Below are 10,016 nucleotides of genomic sequence, written 5' to 3'. Positions count from 1 at the left end.
GACCTTTTCCCTCACAACCCCATCCCCCTCTGAACACTGCCCCTTCCCTGCCTTTTCCTGCTGTCTTTGCCAGTCCCCTGTCCCTGTATTGACAGCAGTGATGCAAACCCACATGTGGCTACCATGAGCTGCTACCATGCATCACATATAAGTGGTTCACACCTGCACCCACTTGGGCTGCTGGATGAGACTATCTGTAGAAGGAGACTATTTACCCATGATTTATATCACCCAGCAAAGTGGACACCACCACAACCATTATAAAGAAAGCTTCATGTTTATCCTTCCTGTGAATTTGGCTGCCAAGTGGACCAATGGAGAAATGTGAGCCACATGGCAGTAGAAGTCAGAGCAGCTGCTATTCTGGTAGGGTTTTTGGAGGCCAGAATCCTCAGACAGCCCTGTATGGACCCACAGGACCCCTGTCCATGGGAATGCTCACCAGCCCTCTCCTAGAACCAGTGCTCAACAAAGGTGTTACAGGACAGGAGTTCATGGAGAACTGGGAAATTTGTGAGTTCCTTCTATCTATGTACTTTTAGATGAAGAATATTTTTAAACACTAATTCCCTGATGTTGTGCACAATCTAAAGATGCAGTGGGAAGGAAAACAGGTGCTGTAGGTCCCAAGCAGCTCATCTGGGTCTTAAGAGGAGAGTCAGAATCTCCATACCTTTACATTCCCTCCTGCAGGATTGCCTTCCTCTTACTCTGTTTCTTTCAGTAGTGGATGTCTCCACTTCTTTAAAAAAATGTTGATGCTTGTCTGGTATGAGAGGAGGAACAAGATGTGAACATCAGATGTTATGGGCTTCTTGGTACCTGCAACTTTTTTTTTTTTTAAACCACTATATTCCTGGAAAGTCATGGATGCACAAAGAACTGATACGTGGCTGTAATCAATTGTTCACCACAGCTACACTTTCGATTTGAAAAGGACTACCTTTTATCTATCATCTTCCATAAATAGTACTGTGTGACAGAATATCTAGCTGAAAGGATCATGCTGGTACCTCACATGCTGGTCTGCTGCTTGAAGGTTGAGATGCACAAGCATGTTGCTGTAACAGATTACTGCACGTCTGCTGATCCATTGTGCTTGCTCTTGGCTGACAAGGAAGGTGAAGTAATTTGTGATGGCTTTGCCCACAGTGAAAGAGAAAGCTGATTAAAATTACCTTACATCCATCATAGTCCAAGAGCACGCACAGGAAAGAACAGCACCTCAACTTGCTCACCTTCAGCACTTTGCGTGGCCCTGCTCTGACTCTCACAGAAATTTTTCTTAATATTATTAAGATCAAAAGAGAGAAAGGAAAGAATTGTAGATATGTTTAGCCCTTAGTGTTTTTCTGTAAGCAGCATTTGGGTCTAATCTTGCAGAAAGTACTCATGAGCATTCTGGTTGTTTCAGTACTATTATACATAAGAATGAGGAAATGCTTTTATGTTTTAAATTGATAAACAATCAGAAACAGATTGTCTGAAGTATAATCAAAACATATTCAAGAATACAAAAACACTGTAAATCGTAGGGGGGAGCAAAGGGATCAGTTTTTACTGTGCATCTGTATTTTTGTTGTCTTTGTGATTTCCTGCAGAATTCTCCCTCACCATACCACAAGGTGGCAGTTTGATTTTGAGAGTCAGCACTGATGTCATCCAAGCCCTACATCTGCCAAATATTCTGAACATTTTCCTGTGAAACAATAACTCATCCCTTGGTTAATATAAATTACAGTTGTAGTATTTAACGATATTTATAGGTTAGACTTGAAGCCACTGTTATGGGCACTGTGCATTCACACACTGTATCTACTAAAAGAACATGGTTTCCACATTTAGGATCAATTGTCTAAACTACAGAGCTCACGCAACGCATGTTTTTGCCAGAGAGACAACTCCAGCACCCAAGCTCTCCTTCTGCTCCACTCAGTGCCACACAAACACCTGAACCTCAGGACAAACCACAAGCACACAAAGACCTGCACCTCAGGGGGACAGGCTGGATCTGCCCCTCAAAAGTGGTTACAGCAGGACAGAAGAACCAGGCATGAAGGTTCACACAGCAAACAAGGGAAGATCAGACAGCCTCTTGAAGTGCACTCTACTTCCCACTTCAGGCAATGGGACCATTTTTCCTGGCTTCAAATGGGCTGCTGGTGACCCTCTTTAGCATTATGACAGGCTGATTCTAAAGCCCACTGAAGGTAAGGGAAGTATTTCCACAGATTTCAGTCGGCCATGTCCTTTACTAGGTTGGGCACCAAGCAGCAGAGCTGAGAAGGAGAATGGAGGTGAGTGCATGAGCACCACCGGGGTGGTATTATGAGAAGGATGATTGGTGGCATAGGAGTATGCATGAAAATCAGAGTTGGGACTGCTTACAAGAGGACAAGTTTAAGCAGAAAATCAGAAGAGATGTGCTGGCAGGCTGTGCAGAGCATGATTCCTGAGGAGCCAGGGCCCCTCCATTGGCACTTGCTGTTGTAGAGCAATATCCTATTGGCAGCCACATAACTCACTGTAGTGCTGGGACCAGCTCCAACAGAGTTTTGGAGGTGAAAACCAGCATCCTGAACTGTACACTAGGGCAGGCAGGAGGTCAGCAAGGAGAAATGCTCCCCAAAGAATAGTGGTGATGCAAGCAGAGCCATGGAGCTGTTCCTAGCTGTGATACTGAACATCCTGGCAGCCCCCCAGCAGTCCCTGACCAGACAGCCTGTTCTGAAGCAACCCTGTCCCAGTGGCAGTGCTGGGGGGTGCAGAGGTCAGCAACAGATGCAGGGTCACCTATGTACGTGTCATCACAAATGTTCTCTCCTCCTCAGTTACAGAGTGGGCCTGCCTTGCAGCAGTGTCTTAACACACCTGGCTAGTGAGGTTTCAGCTCTGCCATTCCCTCCCTCCGTGGGTGGCTGGCTGAAGGATGTTGCTTCAGCAGCAGTAACACAGCCTCCGTGTGAAGCTGTCTGTTCTGCTCTGAGGCCTTACATCTTAAGGAGGGAAGTGTACTGAAAGTCAGATCTGTGGGCCTGAAGCAAAAAACAGATCCTTGAGTTAATCCCACGCTTTGATCTCTTCTGAACAGTGTGTGCTTGTAGAAATACTGTTGCAATAGTGATTACAACCCCCTTGTTCTGCCCTTACAGCATCTGCAGCATCAGACCAAGTCTGCCACGCTGCTGCCCACTCCATGGGCAATGTTGCCTTTTATATCCCTTGTGTTGCCAAGTATATCCCTTCTTTCTTCTTGACAGCTCTCAGTTTCCAAGATGGATTAAGCACAGCCTTCTTACTAATTTCACACATTTTTTTGCTAATATTAATATTGATTTTTTTTTTTCACTTCTGCCTGCTTTAGCCATCACTATATTTTATCTGATTTCCTTTTTCCAGAATGCTGACTCTGAGCGTGAATATTACATAAATCTTCTCCATGCTTCTTGCTTTATTTCTTATTAGGAATAAAGCTCTTCAGCTGTGCCAGGTGCAAACTATCTTCTCCAGGTGCTCAGCTGTAAATCAACTTTTGAGAAAAAGCCTCTCTGTAAATTCATCCCTGTATCAGGTTAACCTGAAACCTTGTTAGTATCATTAGTTTGGAATCCTCCTCTTGTTCTTTGTTGTATTATTTCACTTTAGCTCTCATTTGCTAGGGATGGAAATAGTCTCAGACCTTCAAAGGCATTTAGACGTAAACTCCCCAAGTCACTGGAAGTCAAATTCCTAGGAGCCGGGAACCTGTGTGTCTAGGAGAGTTGGGGCCTTGTGGTTTTGCTTTCAGTCAAGCAAGTATCATTTAGAAATATGGAGCAAGTGAGATGCTTAAGCCTTAAGGTACATGCATGTTACAAAATCAAAAGTGGATGTCAACAATCCAGAATTTAGTTCTCATGGAGCTTCATGTCTGAAGATTTCATGGCAAAAGCTTTGCCCATCCGTCCGCAGGTTTTGATTTGGCTTTTGTGCCTGCTATTTGCAAATTCAGGTTTAAGGATCTGTTTTCTTTATTCCTGCACATTATTCCAATTCCTGCTATCAGTCTACTTATTATCATGTCCATAAGCTCAGGGTTGGATTAGCTATTGATGCTAGAGTGTTAGCTGTTGAATTTAGGATGTTTTAAAATGAGGAATAATCTTTCAAAAATTACTGGTAAGATAATTACTAGTTTTTTTGTCCTACAAAAAGTGTACACAAAATGCACTTGCTCTACGAAACAGTTAAAACAAACACCATAGTTACCAAGAGAAATGCTTGAAGGTTATTTTTGAATCAAAGGGCATGAGTGTTGTAAACAGGATGCATGTACACAGACAGAATTTAAAATCAGGTGGACAGTATTTTCAAGGCTTGGTGAAGACAAATCTTGCCTATCTATGCTTAGTGGAAAATTCTTCTCATATTTTTTGCAGCTTGATGTCTGAGTATCTGACAGTATTTTAAACAGTAGGGGTTTGAAATCAAACTTAAATGTGAATGTGAATCTCTACCACTTCTTTCCTCCTGATGAAGAGAGGCATGGACTATGGGTTTCAATGAAGCCTGTGGGAAACAGTTCTTTAAAGACAAGTGTCCCTTCACAGCAAAAATAATTCATTGCCCACAGAAAGCGCCTTGCAGGCAGCTGCATCTCCCCTACCCACTCTGACGCCCGGCTGCTGCTACTTGGCCACATTCCCTGGCTGGGGCTGAACCCTGGCAGCAGTTGACTGAAGATAAGATATTCTCATCAGGCTCTTCCCAGCAACTTTTGCCTTGCCTGCCAAAGTGAGAATTGTGCAGAGCTGAGACGGTGTCTAGGAGATGGTTCCTATATATTAAATTGTTCGCTTGATATTAAATATGTATTGAAAAAAGTGCCAGGAGTTTTAGCACAGGCAAGCAGCCAAAGTGTGAAAGGATCTCCAGTTTTGAAAATGCTCTAAAATGCCAGTCTTTTTTAGTCAAAATACTGATATATGAAGGAATATAAACACTTTCAGCAGAAGCTGTACTGGTATTCTTTGAACAGCCATCAAGCAGCCAGCTGTTTACTGGACTGGGAATTGAACTATTCCTGCTCTGAAGGACTGAATTTGAAGCAATGCCAATGTAAAGCATATGGAAGAATCTGCCGAAAGGGTGGAACGAGTGGAGAGGGAAGAGGAGATATCACAAATTAAGCAGTGCATCACAAACACAGCTGGAGGGAGTGGAGAGGCAGGGACAGTGTAGGTCTGAGGTAGCTTCATAATGGTCCTGTGCCCATGGGGTCGTGCCAACGGTTCTGATGAATGTTTTCTATCTTTGCTTCCCATTCTTTCCTGACAAATCAATCACTGATACACAGTGGTTGCTTGCTACATTTCTAATCAACACAACCTGTTAAGCTTGCTCCTTCCGAGTATTGCCATCTACCTTTCCTGGGCGTCATCCAATTCATAGGTGCAGAAGTGAAAATATAGCTATGTTAGTCTAAATGGGTATGTGCACATTATATTAAATGCTGATTTTATTGGTACTGGACTGGTTAAATCTTGCTCCAACTGCAGGAATTCCAGCTCTTATTGACAGACATCCAAAATATGCATGAAAGATGCAAGGCTGGCTTAGCCTTGACAATGTTGTGAGGGATTCTTGCATCATGGAATGGAGCTTAATATGTTTATTCACCATCTTGAGTCCCTTAGTATAAAAGCCAAGAAAACAAAACCAAATATTTCTCATTTAAGCTTACAGTGGCCTTGATTTACACCAGTTATTAAAATATTCCCTGAGGAAAGAAAATAACTACTGCTACCATTTACCTCCTGAGCCTCTGAATGACCGAACCAGTAATGTGGTAAAAACATCAAAATCTTATAGCTATTTATATTTTGATTTTCTATGTATTGCTGTTTCCAACATTATATAGAATACCTACTCTAAAGTTATATTCACTTTAATGAGGTCTGAGTTAATTTACTAGATCTGTATAGAAAAACGTGCCTGCAGTATGAAAAGCATTTAATTTCCATTTAAAAATCTGTTGCCATAGTGACCAATCACAACTTTCTCAGTAGCTTTGTCTAGGGATTGGATGGAAGCTTTATTTTTGCTTTGTTTTACTTTTTTTTCTCCTTTATTCTCTGGGCCAAGTCCTCATTTAACTCCTTTTTTATTCTTTTTATAGTCTGTTCTTTTCCAACCATATTCTCAATTAAGTCATCAAGAGTTCTACCTGAGTTTAAAATAAAGATCACGACTTGGGGTCTTCCTTTCAAATAATTATGTAAGAAACAGGAAAATGCAATGCTGCACACTATGGGCTTTCTTTATTGTCAACACCCAGAATCTAATATAAGAAGGAGTCCTGAAGTAGCAAAAGCCCTGGGAATCTGACACCTTTTAGTATCAATATAAGCATGTCAAAGATCTAGTGAATTGCATCTAAAACTGAAAAGCACTTGGAAAAAATTCTTAATATTTCAAGAAGATTCTTTATAACCAACCCTTTAAAAAAATCAACCTACTTATAACTCTGTTGCAGTACAAATCTTGTCCATCACATACTACCTTCTGAGAAATGGTAACTTAGAATGGTGTTTTTATTCCTGCTTGAAATATATAACTTCTCCAAGAGAAGAACAGGCTAAAGAGCCTGCAAACTGCTTATCCTCTCTTTCTGAGTCTGGTGGAAGATTTTTGCATGGGGAGAGACATGAGAACATTTCTGAAGCAATATTAAGTAGATGGATGAGATCTAGTTACTCACTTTTGCCATCACCTTTCTCAAGACAAGGCTTTTGTTTCCTTGGTAGGCACAGAGAAGCATAAAAAAACTATGCAAAGACAGACACAATCCAGAGTGAGATCTTTTGTAAGATTATGCGACTCTTACAGCATGGCAATGCTCAGCTCAGACAAGAAAATATTTTTCCTCCTTTACCCAAACATCAATCACTACAGCATAAACATCTGACTCTTGAGTTTGTCAGATCATTGTCTCCTGCAAGAATCTGTGGAAACACTTGTAGGGTGCAATTTCATTTGTCTGAAGATGAAAATCAAGAACAGATCAGACATACTTAGGAAACATTAGGTGTAAAGTAAACCAAACATAATTTGGGTTATAACTCTGGTTATAAAGTAAGCCAAACATACCCTCTACAGGAGGGTACTTTTAAAAATAAATTATAGATGTTTCTCAAAGTGAGTTGATTTTTAGAACATGTTTAGTAAAATTATGCAGAAATAAAAATTAATTAGTAAATAAGATATGTGCCATGGTGACACTAGAAACTGCTTTCAAATACTGTGCAGAAATAGAAAATTGCTGTTTTTCTTTTATTAATTAAAGTTTTTACTTACTCAACACTGAAATCAAACTTGTGATATAAAATCTGTTGGACTTTTCAGCAAACTATGTGTTTTTTTTTTTTTTTTCTTAATCCATCTAACTGTTCACCTTTGAGTCAACGGAAAATGCACTGAACGATCTGGTCATCATACAGATATGCCTGATTCCTGGAGGAGAGGTCTGCAGAACAAGCCAGAGAATTCTCTTTAGAAAAAAATCCTACTTTTCCTTCTAAGGACAAATTTCCCCAAACTTACAAGTTTTCTTACAAGTGATATGCATTTTCTTTATTTTTCTTACAAGTGATATGAACTTGCTTTATTTTCTTACAAGTGATATGCATTGTTCACGTGTTAAAAACTGACAAAGTTGGTACTGAAAAAAGTGAGAGTAAATATCCAGAGTGCTTGCAATCGAATGAATCTCAGAGAAAATACTTTGAGGAAGATTTCTCTGATAATGTGCAATTCTATGAGGGCTGTTTGATATCCAAAGCAAGGTGGTTCAAGGAGCAGAAGTTAAACCAGGATGGAGGGCCCCAGATACTTGGCTTTGCCCCAGTTTGGCCATTGATGCCTATGATACTGAGTACAGGTGATCCCTGGGGCAGGTGAGGGGTGGAAGGAGCCTTGTGGCTCATAGCAATGAAGCCTCTGCCCAAACCATTCCCTCCAGGCACTCAGAGCCTACACATGATCAACACCTTGGGAGACATAACAGCGCTGTGTTGCGAGTCTAGTGGCATCCACACCTAAAAGTGTACTTCTAGGGGAAGGACATCATTAGGAATGGAGTCTGCTCTTCCTGAGACAAATCCCTGAACTATCTCCATAAAACACAAGAGACTTTAAGGGGTTTTAGGACTCAGAGCAAAACTAGACTCCTGGCACAAAACTTCAAGGAAAATGCAAGCAAAAGCCTGAAGTATGAGTCTCCAGATGAGGATGCCAGGGATGATAGGTCTCCTTTTCTGTGCTCTGGCTGGGAACACCCAAGTGCCCATGGTTGCATCTGACTTGCTGTGCAGAGAAGCCCCTAGGCCGGCTCGATGCCAGCGGACTCATCTATCCATATTTTCTTTTGAGCTTTGCAAAGCACTTAGTTCTCTCAGTGAATACACTTTACACAATTCTTGAAGCCCCACCTAGGTTTTAAATGATGAATTCTGAAATTTTCAGCCATGTGCAATTTTACTGAATTGCAAAATTGTGCCACTAGGTTATAAGAAAACATGAATTCAACAAGTTTTGAAGCTACTAATATGAAAAAAAACCCAAACCCAACCACAAAATCCACTTCTATGAATAGCAGAGTTCAAAAAATCAGAATGTACATATTGGGATGAGACCTTAGATCACAAGAACATTTTAACGGGTGATACTGGAGTGCTCTACAGCCTTATGATCATTCTATGTGAGTTTGCTGAAGGATGAAGGTACATGGCCTTATTTCTTATTCATTGTGCTTGTATTTACAAGACAAATTAATGTGGTCAACGTTTGGAACACAACATATTCTGCATTAACCTCCACACTGTGATCAGAAATGTTAAGTTCCCTCAAAGATGCTAATCAAAGGTTTAAAATATAATCCTTGCTTCTTTCTTACTATAAAATAGAAATCAGTCTTTTGCTTCTAGACTTCAAATTTATGCTCGTGTTAGAACAAAAGGTGAACCATAGAAAAAATGTATGCAGTGTCTCCTAAAAAACTGTTGGCAGCCAAATTCTAATACTTTGATGCCACATAGCTCAAGCTGTCTACCTGTTGGAGGGCTGCTGGGGCCAGTCACTCAGGGTACTCCAAGAAGATGAGGATAAATATAGTGTTTCTGGGTGTCAAGTGTACAACATGCCATTCTGAATACCTCTCTAGCTCCTCTTTGTTTTCCTTGTGATGATATTAGGCAGAAAAGACAAAGCCTAGCTTCTTTTCTAGAAGGTACATCAGAGCCTAATGGGATTCGTGTACACCCTGCTCTTGAGCTGAATTAGGCTGAGAGTGAGATGAATATCTACACCTGACAGGGCTCTATAGCACCATGGGTGCCTTCTCTATCTGCCACTCATGTGCCACCTCCTCCACAAAAGCAGAGTGCAAGGGATGGGGGTGGTGGTAATGTTTTTGGATGCTGCAAAGGCTTTGGCTCTAACAAGGCCACACTCTTTGCTCTTTGGCACATGTTTGAAGAGGAGAGGCTATGGTTGTACGTGTTGGACTAGGTTCTACTGTCTTTTTCACATTATCTGTTCCTAGTTTATGCTTAAAAGAAAAGTAAAATAGCTTATGAATCCATATGAATTATACCTTTATATGGTTATATGCTGCTATAACAGTGTACATACATATATATTCACATGCTGTTATACCTAAATGAAAGTATTTTTGAAGGTAAATATTAAGAATACAAGTGCAAATTGTTAAAATATCTTATTTATCTGTATACCTTCAGGAATTTCTTGGCTTTTTCAGACTTAATGTGAGTATAATTTAGATGGCCCCATCTAAAGGGATATTATTGCTTTCCATTCGCACTTATAGCTTAAGTCAATCTTAGCTGAAAGATTTTATACTTTATATTTATCTTAATTCCAGTGGAAGATGGGTAATCATACTCTGTGTAGGAATTTGACCTTAGGTGCACACTCTATATTATTTAGTGGTCTCTCCCTGTTTACCTAAAAGATTAGAT

Source organism: Lepidothrix coronata, unplaced genomic scaffold (assembly GCF_001604755.1).
Source record: "Lepidothrix coronata isolate B3197 unplaced genomic scaffold, Lepidothrix_coronata-1.0 Scaffold62, whole genome shotgun sequence".
NCBI classification, from domain to species: domain Eukaryota; kingdom Metazoa; phylum Chordata; class Aves; order Passeriformes; family Pipridae; genus Lepidothrix; species Lepidothrix coronata.
The sequence above is the reverse complement of the archived record's forward strand: the minus strand, read 5'-3'. Positions refer to the sequence as shown.